This window comes from Lagenorhynchus albirostris, chromosome 1, assembly GCF_949774975.1.
Source record: "Lagenorhynchus albirostris chromosome 1, mLagAlb1.1, whole genome shotgun sequence".
In the NCBI taxonomy this organism is placed as follows: Eukaryota; Metazoa; Chordata; class Mammalia; order Artiodactyla; family Delphinidae; genus Lagenorhynchus; species Lagenorhynchus albirostris.
Window position 1 is genome coordinate 159,615,134 of NC_083095.1, and position 13,082 is coordinate 159,628,215.

The 13,082-nt window shown below is 44.5% G+C and overlaps 1 protein-coding gene across 1 annotated transcript in view; it reads right to left on the minus strand.

The window, feature by feature from the left end:
- The window catches only part of BCL2A1 (BCL2 related protein A1), a 66,971-nt gene that overhangs the window by 52,695 nt on the left and 1,194 nt on the right, over nucleotides 1-13,082 (minus strand). The gene's annotated exons all lie outside the window — the stretch shown is intronic.

The following is a 13,082-nucleotide window of genomic DNA, read 5'->3' on the forward strand; positions in this document are numbered from 1 at the left end:
CAGCCTAGAGCACCCATGTTGCCTGGAACCCAGCCCCCTCTCATTTTCCCACTCCACAGGGACTCTTCAGGGCTGCCTGGGCCCCTTGGCCAATATCTGACGAGCGCTCTGTCCCCTCCCACCCTGAAGGGGCCTCGCCTTGTTGCTGCCAGCGTCCCATGGCTCAGGGCCAGGGCTTCCACCTCCTGGGCTGATCTCAGGGCCTGGGTTGCCCAGTTGCCCACAGTCTGAAGTCTGGCAGCTGCCTGGACTAGGATCCCATGTTTTACCCTATGCCTCCCCATACAGGGAAATCTGTACACTGACTTTTCTGAACCTCTGAGCTGGCAACTCCCGTGGGTTCTGTCCCACCCCACCCAGCGGCACTCTCAGGGTCAGTTACAGTCAGGCAGCTGATGCAGTGAAAACGAGGCACCATGGGAAGTGTCAGTCCTTCCTCCTCTCCTTCCCAATCAACGCTTTCCCCACCAGCTAGCGGCTGGGTCCCTGGAGAGCTGTGAGGAGGGTGTGGGAGGAGTACGGGACTATTTCTAGACTCACTACCTCCGAGCTGGAAGGAACCCAGCCTCCCACCTGTGCGGGAAAGGAATCTTGCTGCTCTCTGCAGAGAAACGGCCTTTAGCCTTTGCTTAAATCTGCCATGTTCACTCCCTTTCCGGTGTCTAGTGACTGGTTGGGTCGTGCCCACTGACAGCGAGTTTTCCCTCCATACTCATCTCTTACATGGAAACCAGCCCCTTATACATGCCGTACTCCAGTGTTGAGCTCCTAGGTGAGCTTAGTGGGCACCGTTGTGTTTGGAGTAACAGCTCTCCCAAAGGACATGCCCAGCCCCGACTGTATTAATCAGGGTCCCAACAGGCGGCTCACTCATTAGAATAATGCGAGGAAGACTTATTGACAAAGGGACTCTTTTCCAAGTTGTAGGTGAGATATAGAACCACAGGGATAGCGCAGTGACCCGCCTCAAGTAGCAGTGGAGATCTTACTCCGTCGGCCTGCAGGACGAAAGGAGGAACCCTGGGCAGATGGCGTCCAGTACAAGAGGCTGTCTACCAGGACTACCTGGGGCTTCCCAAATACACTCTCCACCCCAGACTCCCAACGCTTGGGTGGGACCCAGGGGCCAGGGGCAGGAGTGGGGTCTTCAAGTTTCTTGGAGCAACTACCAGTGAGTGCAAGCTGGATTACCAGCACCTGCAGAACAGACTCTGGATTTTACCATCGAATATGCCAGCTGAGCCTGGGGCTGAGAAAGAGCAACGTTTGAGGGCTCAGGATTCAGCAGCTCAGCTGCTGGCCTGAGCAGGAAACCTGGGCAAAGTGCACAGAGAGCCAGTGAGAGGCCCCGCAAATGGGGTGAGTGCATAGGGTCTATTGCTTTTGTTTGTTTTGACTGTGCTGTGCAGCACGCAGGCTCTCAGTTCCCAGACCAGGCATCAAACCCGTGGCCCCTGTATTAGGAGCGAGGAGTCAACCACTGACCACAGGGAAGTCCCCATGGGGTCTACTGTAATTGGCCTCTGGCCGTGGTCCAGCCTGTGTTGCTCCCCGAGATTTCTTTGCTGCTCCAGACCCAGGATCCATTTCCTTGAGTAAAAGATCACTCCTTCCTCTCCCCACCAGGGAGCTCCTTGTCCATCCCTGTCAATTCAGATGGGTGACCCTGTCCTGTCCTGTTGGCTGGTCCAGCTCAGCTATGGTCTCTCCTTTGGGCCTGGAGCCTTGTTCTGGGGGCCCATGTACTGCCCAGTCAGTCTGTGATCCAAACCAGTGCTTCTTAAAGTGTAAGATGCGTAAAAATCCTCTGGAGATCTTATTAAAATGGCAACACTGATCTCCACCAGGTCCTAGAGGACTCAGAGGTGATGCATTTCCGACGGGCTCTCAGATGATGCTGATGTGCCCTGTCCACAGACCACACTTGACTAGCAAGGCATTAACCCAGCGGTTTTCAAACTTTGGATCAGAACCACCCAGAGAACATGATAAAAACACAAAGGCCCAGGGCCTTTTCTCCTTCCAGGAGCCTGCGTCTCAGTGGGCTGTGTTAGCTCTCCAGGGGATTCTGACACACACTAGAGTTTGAGAACCACTGCTCTAATCCACCACTGAGCCTTCATGTGGCAGCTGGCCGGCCTGATTGGGTGGCACTGGTTACCACCTACACTTGAGACCCTTGCACGACCCCCTGGCAAGGGCTCCTGTAAGACTCGGTTTCATAGGGATGGCCTTGGGTTGTAAATCCTACAGGGAGGTGCGACCCCTCCCTTTAAACCACAGCTTGACGAGGAAAATCGTCTCTGTCAGGATATAAATTAACATGGAGCTCCTAATAACTGGAGCTTTGAGGGAGTAAAACGTGCTCAGTGTGGAGAGGCCGGCGGCCAGGCCACAGCTAATGGACACTTCCATGGAGGGATATAGTTATTGAAACTCACTTAGCATTTCTTTGTTGTTGTTGTTATTCTTTCTTTTTAATTTATTTATTTTTGGCTGCGTTGGGTCTTCGTTGCTGCGTGGGCTTTCTCTAGTTGCGGCGAGCGAGGGCTATTCTTCGTTGTGGTGTGCGGGCTTCTCATTGTGGTAGCTTCTCTTGTTGTGGAGCATGGACTCTAGGCGCATGGGCTTCAGTAGTCGTGGCACGCGGGCTCAGTAGTTGTAGCTCGCAGGCTCAGTAGTTGTGGCTCGCAGGCTCTAGGGTGCAGGCTCAGTAACTGCGGCAGATGGGCTTAGTTGCTCCACGGCATGTGGGATCTTCCCAGACCAGGGCTCGAACCCGTGTACCCTGCAGTGGCAGGCGGATTCTTAACCACTGCTCCACCAGGGAAGTCCCGTTGTTGTTATTCTTGATTTTAACTTAGTTTTTAAATTACAAAAGCATTATGTGAGTACATTCAATCTATAAAAAATTCAAAGTACAAAGAAAAAAGAGCAAAATCTCAGTCTCCTTCCCTCCCCACCCATATTTCTGTCCAGCAGCAGCCCCTAGTGACAGTCTTTTCTGTGCATTGACATATATGTACATATTTACTTAATTGGAATCACACTGTACCTATTGCTCTGCAACTTGTTTTTGCCATACACACAGAAGTCAACAGGGCCTTCACTAGCTTTGAACTGCCTTTACCCTTTACCAGATTTAGAAAAAGCACTCCTTCCTCAAATAAAATATTTTTGTTAGGGTATTACTGCACAATCTGATCCACTCTGCCCAGGGTGCACAGCAGCCTGGCTGTGTACCCACAGCACCCACACTGTCACCCACATATACCCTGAACTCCCTGGACACCAGGGTCCTTCGGCCTCCAAATGGTGCACACTCTATCTCCAGATGGGGAATGTGTGTGAATCTCTAGATTCAGAGTTGGGAAGGAGGCAGGAATTGGTGTAGTAGGTGAACAAGAAGAGACTTCAGTGGGCTCTCTCGTGCAGTGGACAACCTGGAGATGAACTTGACTGTATTCAACAGCTACCTAGCCATCCATAGGACGGCTGAACAAAACTTAGTCAGATGTTCCCTTATGGATGGATACTTAGGTAGTTTTATATCTACCTACCTATCTACCTACCTACCTACCTATCTATCTACCTGCCTACCTACCTACCTACCTATCTGCCTAACAGCTGTCTCTGTTGTTATTATCAATACAAACAATGGTGTTAGAAACTTCTTTATTCACACTTTTTTGTGTGAGTTTCTGTGGTCTAGACTACAAAAAGCACAATTACTGGGACAGAGACAGGTGCATTTTAAATTTTGAAAACTATTGTGTTCTGGTATTTTGGAGCCCCAAACTGCATGATTGAGAGTCCTTGTTTCATTGTGTCCTTTCCAGCTTTACATATCATTAAAGCAATTCCCTAATTCTGGAGGCAAGACATGGTCTCTTCCTATTGTTTTACTTTGCATTTCTTTGCTTCCTAAGTTAGGTTGAACATGTTTACAACTTTGCTGGGCAATTCCTTTTAGTTGCTTGCTAACTGTCTGTGTGTGTCCTTACCCATTTATCTATTGCAAGAGGCCATCTAATTTTAGCCACGGCTGGGTTAGATAACTAATTAGATAACATTTATAATTACTGTTTACTGAGTATTTTTGTGGCAGACACTGTGCTTAGCCCTTTGCATAAAATGTTTTTCATTTAATCAACCTAATGAAGAAAATATAATTAACTCCACTTTAAAGATAAGGAATTGAAGCTCACGGAACTTAAACAACTTGCTCCACATCACTCACCTGGTAAGTGAAGGAGCCACAATTTGAGCCCAGCACTGTGCCCAGCGTTCTAACCACTGAGCTGTTTTGTCGCCAGGGTCTCTTGCAACTTTAATACTTTGTGATTCATTGACTGACTCATTGATTTGACAGACAGACAAGGGAGCAAACGCACATCTACATGGTATCCAGGCACCGGTGAGGTTGCCAGGCGCTACCTCTAAGGGCAACACCCGTAGTGCTGAGTGAAGGCTGTGCTGCAGGCTGATAAGAGAAACGGGAAAGGGCTGTTATGGGAACCTGGATGAGTAGCTGAATGGAACAGGTCACATGACAGGAGCTGTGGACTTTGGTAGAAGAATATCATTAACCTTCTGTGACCCAGCAGGAGTAGAACCAAGAATCAATAACCCGACCTCACGATCCTTCCTCCCTTCCATCTCCTGCCAGTGTTTCCAGTTGGAAGCCAAAGGACAAGGATGCTCTCTGAGGCAGTCTATGTGGGTCAGCCTCTCAGGGCACAAAGTTGGGGGGAAATATGAAAAAAGTGTATCCAAAGAGGCAAACAGAAAATATATTAAAAATTAAAATTAAAAAAAAGGAAAATATCCAGCATCCTGTCTTCTGCATATCAGTGGTGGGTTCCCAGCAATGGCTGGGAATCCATTTGTCTTGCTCACTGAAAAGGATACACCTTAGAAGTGGCCAGGGGTGGGGTCTGTTGGCCCAGGGCCCAGCCAAGGCAGGTCACTGATGCATGAGAGGAAACAGGTTCTGATGAGTGTTTGAGGGGTTACTGAGAGTTGTTGGGTTGTTTTTTTTTTTAATTATTTTAGAATAGTTTTTAGATTTACAGAAAAGTTACGAAGATAGTACAGAGCACCCAGTTTCCCCTACTATCAACTATTACTTATGGTACATTTGTCACAATTAATGAACCAATACTGATACATTATTATTAACTGAAGTCATACTTTATTGAGATTTCCTTAGTTTTCACTTAATGTCCTTTATTTGTTCCAAGATCCCACCCAGGATAGCACATTGCATTTAGTCGTCATGTGTCCTTCTGCTCTTCTAGACAGTTATGCAGACTAAGATAGGCTAAAAGAACTAAAATTCTGAAAATACAAATGAGAGGAGCCTAGTGTAGAAGAAACAAAGCCAACATGGAAATCAAACAGTGCGGGACCTCCATACGGAAGAGACACAGCTCAGAGGTAAATTCACCATCATAAAGGCTTCTGTACAAGAGAGATAATAAGAAAACAGACACTTTATGATTTTAGGGGAAGGGGAAGTATCCTATAAAACTATTAGGAAGAAAGTAATTAAGTATTTAAATTAATTAGAAGCTATAAAAAAAGAGAATTGATAAATAAATATAAGATGGTACATTTTTAAAGTGATGATGAAAAAATGATAATCCTCTGAACTTTAGTCAAGAAGTGGGAGTCATTACAATTAGAGCGAAGAAAAGGGATCTACAGATAGGTTTAAGAGAGTTCTATGTCTAGAGAATGAATGCTTAGCTTGGCCATCCTAATGTTGTTAGGATGCCCTGCCTGGGTGAGGCCTGTAGCACATCCCCTGAGCGGCTTCATGGGGTGGCATTCCCTATCCTCGTGTGGTTACCTCAGGCCCTCAGTCTTGCATCTCAGAACACTGATTTTGTCATCAGATTCATTTCTCATAGAGGGACTCGCATTAGCCAAGTTTGTAAGACTGATACATAAATCCAAGCATCAATTTGCAAATTGAAAAATGAGAAATATAACTGAGGCTAGAAAACAGCCCAATCATATTAACTCCTAACAAAGGAAGTCAGATATGGAGCACTTCATAATCAAAATAGCCTTGTAGAGAATGGAAACCGGATAAACGCATCCCCTTACAAGGATGGTCTTGCCAGCTAGACCAGCATATATGAAATCCAGCCGCTGAAACTATGCCCCGGACAGTGCTGAGATGGGTACTGCCCACGACTGCATCTCTGCCTCTCCTCTGTCTCTGCTTCTATGGTGACGGACTCTCCCCCCCTTATAATTGACACATGCTTGTTTCGGATAGGTTAGTGCATTAGAAAAGGCTACATTAACAATGGAAGGCCTGGGACCACTCTCTCTTTAGCTATGAAGTCCATGGACATAGGTCCATGGTCCATAGATAGGTATAGGAACTCCCTAAAATAATTTTCCTTATACCTAGTTTGCACAGTTTTCTAAGGAGAGAATCCATAGCCTTTATCAGACCCTCAAAGAGGTCCACAAACTAAAATCTTTTAACATTTCTACTATAGTCCTCATGAGTTGGGTTTGCAGTTCAATTCTCAGCAGACAATTTTACATCCTAGTGCTTGGAGGCAACCCACATGAGCCCTGGAGTACTCACAGTACAAGCATATACTGGTAAACTTGAAAATCTCAATGAAGTAAACCGTTTTCTATAAAAACATATATTGTCAAAATTGATAAAACCTGGAGTGAAAAACCTGACTCCATCAGTAAGTCAAGCAGAGACTGAGAAGGTTATCAAGAATAATACTGGAGGGCTTCCCTGGCGGCACAGTGGTTGGGAGTCCGCCTGCCAATGCAGGGGACATGGGTTCGAGCGCTGCTCCGAGAAAACCCCACATGCCGCAGAGCACCTAGGCCCATGCGCCACAACTACTGAGCCCGCGTGCCACAACTACTGAAGCCCACGCACCTAGAGCCCATGCTCTGCAACAAGAGAAGCCACCACAATGAGATGCCCGTGCACCACAACGAAGAGTAGCCCCTGCTCGCCGCAACTAGAGAAAGCCTGCACGTGGCAACGAAGACCCAATGCAGCCAATAAATAAATAAATAAATTTATATGTTAAAAAAACCCCTAACTTTTGGAATTGTCTCTGGGCCCAAGGGGCAAGGCAATGGGTATTCCTGCATCTGATCAACTTCACGCAGGTGGAACTTGGGACCTGGAGAGGAGAGGGGAAGGATTCGGTTCAGGGGTAGACTTTAGTCCTCCCAGCTTCCTTGCTGCTGATAGTAGGGGAGTGTCTGAATACCAGCCCTACCACTGGGCAGAGGAACTACTGCTGGAGCAGAAAGCAAACATGGATAGGATTGCCAGGACACTGACAGCTGGAGCAACGCAACCAACAGCAGAATGAATAGCAGAGACTCTTCTGCCGATTTGGCTGATGTACTGGTTTTCTCTCTTTGAAGATAAGTATCCTTTGGCCTGAGTAAGTCAGTCCCCCGGAATTATCATGGAAGGGAGGGTAAGGGAGAAGAACCTTTGCCATAGGTAAATTGGGAGTTTAGAATCATTTAATGTAAGTTCATTTGATACTACTGATGAATTGGGCTATATCAAGTAGATATAGATAAAGAAACCTAAAACAGAATAGTAGCAGATGTAATTAAATCACGTAATGAAATAAAAACTCACCATAGGGGCTTCCCTGGTGGCGGAGTAGTTGCGAGTCCGCCTGCCGATGCAGGGGACACGAGTTCGTGCCCAGGTCCGGGAAGATCCCACATGCCGCGTGGAGCGGCTGGGCCCGTGAGCCATGGCCACTGAGCCTGTGCGTCTGGAGCCTGTGCTCCGCAACAGGAGAGGCCACAACAGTGAGAGGCCCGCGTACCGCAAAAACAACCACAAAAAAAAAAAAAAAAAAAACTCACCATAGCTACATGAAGTAATGCAAGAAAAATGCAATATAAGTAAATCTACTGATATACTACTTTACAACTGTGGATCAAATCTGAAAATGATCTCAGAAATGATCTTCAAAGATGGGGAAAAGTCAGTCATATAACTCATAGCCATTTCTAATAAAAACTAAATGTAAAAATAGGAGTTACTTCCTTAACATCATTTTTTAAAGGTGTTTATTCCAAATAAATCAGCATTTGTCAGAAACTAGCCCAGAGTATCATATATTGTCAATATTATTTAATTTCCTTGGAAAATTCTGGCTACAGCAATAAGACATGCAATGTAATAAGTATAAAAACTGGAAAAGAGAGAGAGAAAATACTGTTTCATTAATGGCAAAAACAACGAAAAAATTAAAAACTATTTTAAAAGATCAATTAAATCGTCAGGTATAAAAGAAATATCCAGAATTAAATAGCATTATAATATTATAAATGACCAGTTTGAAAATATATTAAAAAAATTTCATCCACAGTATCGACAAAGCATAATACAAGTGAGTTATTAATGACAAATACTATGATCATGTGCATTTCTCCAGACAATGCCAAATGTCCCCAGGGGGACAAAATCATCCCTAGTTTAGAACAATTGTTCTAGATCAAACTATTCTGAGAATAAGAATCACCCGGAGGCTTACTAAAAATAGATTCCCAGGCTCCTTCCCTAGAGATTCTGATTTATTGTGCCCAGATTACGGACTTGCAATCTGAATTTTTTAAATGTTCCAGAACTTCTTATTGGTGGAGTTGAGAACTGCTCCATAAGGAATGTTGGCCCAACAGAGGTTTCGTTAAGGGAAACACTGACTGAAACCGCCCACCCTGGACAGGCACCACAGTAACCATTTGCACGAGTTCTCTTAAACAGAAGCTCCTGGTAAGGAACACAGAACTAGCAAGCCACCACCAACTGGAAGAATTCAGGAAAGGTCAAAAGGAGACACCAGTCTGTATGTCCTCCTAACCTCAGAGAATCTTCCTCGCTGGAATCCACCTTGGCTGAGCGATGTGGGCACCACCAGTAAGGACCCTGAGTCAGAACGATTGGCCAGAGACGACCCGGAAACTAACCCCATCACCATAAAACCCGAGACTGCGAGACACGTGGCAGAGCAGTACTCCAGGGCTCCCTTACCCCACGGCTCTCCCCGGGCGCCCCTTCCCCATAAAGTCTCCTGCTTTGACAGCACGTGTGTCTCCTCGGACAATTCATTTCTGAGTGTTCAACAAGAGCCCAATCTCGGGCCCTGAAAGGGGTCCCCCTTCCTGCAACAGTTTGACCTGCTCACTTTGTGTTTCAGGAAGATCCTGGAGGCAGCTGGAGGATCAACTGGGTGGGCTGTGGAGGATGTAGAGAAGAGAATAGGAGTTGGAGGCTACTGCTTCCATTCAGGTAAGAAATAATACGGGGGGGGGGGTGTATGCGGCAGTGGGGGTGGGGTACATTTCAGAGATATCTCTAAGGCAGAATCGGCGAAATTTGTGACTAATTAGATGTAGGGGAGGGGAGAACTTAAGAAAAGGGTGAGTCAACATTTAAAACTTTAAAATTTTGATACCCTTAAGCAAGCGAAAGGACAACACACAAATGGGAAACTATATTTCCAAATTATGTATCTGATAAGAGGCTTGTATTCAGAATATGTAAAGAACACTTACAACCAACAATGAAAAGATAAATAACTCAATTTAAAAATGGGCAGGGCTTCCCTGGTGGCGCAGTGGTTGAGAGTCCGCCTGTCGATGCAGGGGACACGGGTTCATGCCCTGGTCCGGAAGGATCCCACATGCTGCGGAGCGCTGGGCCCATGAGCCATGGCCGCTGAGCCTGCACGTCCGGAGCCTGGGCTCCGCAGCGGGAGAGGCCACAACGGTGAGAGGCCCGCGTACCGCAAAAAAAAAAAAAAAAAAAAAAAAGGGCAAAGGATCTGAGTAGACATTTTTTCAAAGACAATATACAAATGGCCAGCAAGCACATAAAAAGATGCTCAACATCATTAGCCACTAAGAAATGCAAATCAAAACCACAAGATACCACTTCATACTCATAGGGTGGTTATAATCAAGAAGACAGATCAATAATGGTATAATGGTATAGCCCCTCTGAAAAACAATCTAGTACTTCTTCAAATGGTTAAACATAGAGTTTCCATAATTCCACTCTTAGGTACCTACTCAAGAGAAATGAAAACATGTCTCCAGAAAAGCTTGTATACAAACACTCAGAGTAGCACTATTCATAGGAGGCAAAAAGTGTAAACTCAAATATCCATGAAGTGACGGATAAATAAATGTGGTATATCCATGTAATGAAATATTACTCAGCAACAAAAAGAAATAAAGTATTGATACAACATAGATGAACCACGAAAACATTATGCTAAGTGGAAGATGCCAGTCACAAAAGACCATGTATTGTATGACTCCATATTTATGAAGTGTCTAAAACAGGCCAATCTATAGAGACACAAAATAAGATTAGCGGTTGCCTAGGGTTGGGTGGGGGGATTGGGGGAAAAAGGGAGTGACTACTAATGGATAGAGGGTTTCTTTTGGGGTTATAAAATGTTCTAAAAGTGATTATGGGGATATTGGCACAACTCTGTGAATATGCTAAAAACTACTGAATTGTACCCTTTTTAAAAACTGAATTATAGTTGATTTACAATATTGTGCTAGGTTCAGGTGTACAGCAAAGGGATTCAGTTATATATATATTTAAAACTTTTCCATTATAGGTTATTACGAGATATTGAATAAAGTTTCCTGTGCTATACAGTAAATCTTTGTTGCTTATCTATTTTATATATAGTCATGTTATCTGTTGATCCCATACTCCTAATTTATCCCTCCCACCACTTCCCTTTTGGTAACCATAAATTTGTTTTCTATATCTGAGAGTCTGTTTCTGTTTTGTAAATAAGTTCATTTGTATTATTTTTTAGATTCTGCATATAAGTGATATCATGTAATACTTGTCTTTCTCTGAACTGTATCCATTGAATGGGTGAATTCTATGGTATACGTATTAAATCTCAACAAAGTAGTTTTAAAAAACTTTTTTTTAAAGAAAGGAAAAGGATGAGGTTCTAGCTCTAATAACTGTAAATGAGGTGTCACCATTGGCCAAAATTGGGACCACAGGAGGCAAGAATGTGTTTGGGGGAAGAAAATGAACCTTGGATATATTGAATGCCTCTGAGAAGAGACACTGGATACCGTGGTCTGGAGCACAGAAGAGAGGAAGGACTGGAGATAATAATGCAAATTATCATTTACTGAGCATCTATTAGGTAGGTACCTGTGCTGTAAATGTATTGTTTATGTATACACTGCCAATGAGAAGTGTTATATTAATTTAAACACGTCAATGAGAGGGGGCCCTTTAGCTCTCTTACTTCCTGCTGTATCCTGGTTGTTACCAACACAGGCTGGCAGAAAGTCAGCATGCAATGTTCGCTTGATGAGTACAAATGTAGTATCTTTTAACCCACATAACAACCGTTTGAGGTAGGTTTCTGTCCCATTTTACATGATTTGCTTAAGACCACAAAGCTAATTAGTAGCAGCGGTCTGTCTGAATTCCAAATCACTATGCAATACTGTCATCTCTCAGTACAGACTTGGAACTAAAGGGAGCAAAAGAGGCCATGTAAACCTATGCCATGTAAACCATGCAAATTCATAACAAATATACGTGAATACTCAACTGTGTTAGGTGCCAAGGTTAATATAATGATAAACTGGGCAAGAATCTGAATGAAAAGAAATTTAAGATAAAATCCCTAGGAACTTGCTCATATCCTTGCCATTTCACAAAGCTCTTTCATACATATTATTGCATTAACCGCCCCCCATCAAATCCCTAATAAATACTATTGCCACTCCCATCAGGCTTTTACCCTCCCCTAAACTATATTCGCCAAGGTGATTTCTATGTTGCTAAATGCAACAGTCAATTCTCAGTCCTCTTCACACTTGAACTATCAGCAGCTTTTAATACTTGCTCCTTAACCCACTTTTTCACTTGCCTTCTAGGACACCAAACTCTTTCTGTTTTCCTCCAACCTCCTGTTTCCTCCTTCTTGGTCTCCCCTGTGAATTCCTACACTTCTCCGTGAACTCTCAATGTCAGAACCCCCCAGGGCTCAGTCCTTGGTCTGCTTTGTACTCACTTCCTGCTCAGTCTCAAGGCTTTAAGTACTATTTATATGATGAATCTCCTGTTCCCTCTTTCAGTTGCACAAGCCAAAAACCTGAATGTTACCTTTGACTCTTCATTGTCCCCCACTACGTCCCATCTATCAGGAAATTCTGTTGGCTCTACTGGTCCAAGTCACCGCTCTCTCTCACGTGGATGCAGACAGTATCCTCCTGAAAGTTCCTGCTTCTACCCTGTTTGCGCTGTTAGTCCACTCTCAACATGACAGGAAGAATGATCCTTTAAAATCTAAGTCAGATCATGTTACTTTTCTGCTCAAAACCATGCACTGGTTCTACAGTAAAAGCCAATGGCCCCCCCAGGCCCTATGTGAGCAGGTCCTCCCTACCTCCCTAACTTCCTCTCCTATTCTCCCCAGCTCACCTGGCTCTAGGAACACCAATTTCCTGGCCGTTCCTGCCTTGGGGCCCATTGTTCTAACAGTTCTCTCAGTCTGGAATGCTCTTCTCCAAGGTATTCAGGACTACACCCTCATCTCTTACAATTCTATTCAAACCTCACTTTCTCAATGAAGCCTACCTTGACTGCTCTGTTTAACACTGCAACCCACCCTCCCACAGCCTCTACCCTGCTCTACTTTTTCTTCAGTCTATACCACTTACCATCTTCTAACTTACATACTTATGTTTTTCGTGTCTCCCCCATTAGAATGAAAAATCTATAAAGGTAGTGATCTTTGTTTTGTTTGCTGATGTTTCCCAGACTCAAAAAATTGAGACCCAGAGAGGTTGAGTATTGCTCAATGTCTCTGAGTAACACGTTTGCTTAGGGATCTGAACCCTGGCCAAAAACCTAAGTTCCTTTCATATAGTTCTTCTACCCAGTGACAAGAGGGCAGTGAACAGCTGAAAGTACCCCAGGTGGCCCAGGCTGCAAAATTATTCCTAGTACCAGAAGAATCCACCAAACTTTTATAATTCACCATTTCCTCTCC